The sequence below is a fragment of the Delphinus delphis genome, chromosome 17 (assembly GCF_949987515.2).
Source record: "Delphinus delphis chromosome 17, mDelDel1.2, whole genome shotgun sequence".
NCBI lineage: Eukaryota > Metazoa > Chordata > Mammalia > Artiodactyla > Delphinidae > Delphinus > Delphinus delphis.
Genome location: NC_082699.1, coordinates 12218886 through 12221536, shown reverse-complemented (window position 1 = coordinate 12221536; position 2651 = coordinate 12218886).

The window sequence follows — 2651 nt, the reverse complement described above, 5'->3', positions numbered from 1 at the left end:
GGCAAGTGGGCCCCCTGCAGTACCACCTGTGCTGGCCACTTCCTTTCTTCTTCCTGGAGGACGTGTGTTTTCCGGGCCTATCGTACTTCGACTCCAAAGAATTTAAAACACTGGTGGTGAGAAACAGGTCTCTAGACAAAGTGGAGAAAGTCGCCTGAATTTGCTTCTCCTTTCCAGGCCCTTTCTTCCCTCCCTGCCTCAGCATTTCACCTCCTCCTTTCACCTTACCTCCTGGTCCCTAAGAAACCCTCTTCTCCTTTCCTTCGTTCACCTACTCTAAGGCACAAATGACTGATAGGGTTCAAAGGGTTCCCCCTCCATACCTTAGCCCCCCTTACGATCATGCGGTCTATGCCTCAACTTACAAGACAGGCACATTCAAACACATTGTCTCCAGGAGGCAAGCACAGATTTTTAACAACTGGTGTTGCCTGGGCAAACGACCCATGAGAACCAACGCTGGCCCTAGCGCTGAGTGGGCCCTGGAGCCCCTGCACGCTAGAGCTGGGCGTTACCCCCAGCAGCTGGTCCAGGGGGCGGCGGTCTGCAAGGGTCCCGGCGAGGGCCTGTGTAACTGGGGCTGGGTGGGTGGTGCTTCAGGGAGCTCTGGGCGTTGACCTTTACCAGCTAGCGTGGCAGCACGGCCACACTTTCCCACGCGCACTGCCGTACTGCTGCGTACTGGCTGCATGTTCATGCCCACATTTCGTTGCGTTTTTTCCAGGACATTCGGAGGAAGATACCACATTTTCTTTTTAACTACTCTGGAAACTGAGTCTCCATGAGGTTCAACAGCTCCTCAAGCTTTCATAGCCAGTGAGTGTTTCTGGCAGTTGGAGAAGTTCAGAGCATGGAGTACCCAAGATGGGAGGCCCTTCGTGGGATAAAGGAGGTCGGAGCCCTGGGTGGGCAGAGGACACCGGGAGGGCTCAGGCCCCACCAGAGGGCAAGGAGCAGGGGGAGGGAAAGGGGGGACAGGGACAGAAAGATGATGTGTGTGCTTATGCAGACTGGGAAGATGGCAGGGGTGGGGGGTGGGCAGACACTGAGAAACAGAACACGCTGCAGTTTTAGTGCGGCCAGAGCCAGTCCTGAGTGAAACAAAGAAACCATTTCCATCGTTTGCTTTGCTTCTTGCCCTGTATCTGAACGTGGTCGCCCAGAGAATGTGATCCCTTGGAGGACTGGCTATGGCATTTGATTTTAGAAGTAGCTGTGTCTTGTTCATCGGGGGCTGCTGCTGCACTCCTGATGTCCTCGCCACCTCCTCTACCCCGCCAAAACCCTGAGCTCCGTGGAGTCTGTGAGCAAAAGCTGGGTGGTGTTAAGTGGGGCTTCTCCCTGAAGAATTCTGGGACCCAGGTGGTCAAAGAGTAGGAAATTCAACTTGTTCTTCTGCGGATCGAGTCCAAAACGTGGGTCAGCACTTGCCCGGAATTCCAGGTAGCCCTCCCTACTTGGGGCTGGATCCAGATCCCCCTGTCCTTCCTGGAAAAGCACAGGCACCTCTTAGGCCAACAGGCAAAGCCCTGGCTGTTTGGCTCCAGGGGAAGGGAGTTTATCTTCATGGCAACCTCTGTTCCTAGGGGCCAGCCCAGGGCTTGGGACTTACGAGGTTTCCAGGAACACAGGGGGTGGAAGGAGGGCCTATGGGTGAGGTGGTATGAGCCTCCGTACTTGTCTCTCCACAGGCCCAACGAGGGGCACAGACCCAGCTGCCCTGTCAATGATGGAGTCACACATCAGGTCTTTCTGTAGGTCAGTTCCACTCCCTGGGCAGCACATGCCTCTCCCAACAAAGGACATTCATAGGTATGAGTCTTGTCCCACATCCAAAGTGACACCCCCTGAGATCTCTGTCCCTCTGCACCGTGGCAACGCCTTCACCACAAACCTCTCAACAGAGGCTGACATTCTTATAAGAAATTGAAAACTAAATGGAACTGTAATCCTTAGGGGAGTTGTCTTTTCGTCTGTGCTTTTCCTTGCATGTCCCTAGGTCTCTGCCAACTTAGAGACAACGTGTCACGTGATACCTTTTCAAATCGGGCTCTGGCTGTCGCTGCTCTCCCTACCCACTGCCCATCTGCCTGATCTAGGGGCAGGGTGGAGGCCTGCCACAGAGAGCATCCAGTAAGAACTGAAATATGTGACTGGACTTGGTCCTAACAGAGGTGACTTTATTACCCCAAATGTCTTGGAATTCCTGTTGCCTCTGGCTCAAGAGGACTCCAGGCTCCTTCATTCCCGGACAGCCATCTGCAGCCAGCCTTGGCGTCCTTTGGCAAGTGGCTGTGATGTGAGTCACGGGGGCAGTCTCCAGACAGGCTGACCGTGAGGTGGGCACAGAGGGATGGTCACTGAGCCCCCTGGGGTTTGTGGTGGGGACTGAGGGCAGCATCCCAGGGAGGAGGGTGAACCCTGAGAGCACAGGTCAGGCCAGGCCAGACCTCAACAGAAGTGGCTCCGGTGCTGACTGCTGGGCAGGGCCCGTAATATCAAAACCAGACATTGCCTTAGGATGGAAAGAACATGCTGGGTTCTTTCTCACAATCCTTTTCATTTAGGTAAAGGAGCAATGAGGTACAGATGCATAATTCTTTCCTTTTGTGAAAGCCTTCTCTCATTCAATGAAGGAGCCCCAGGCATAC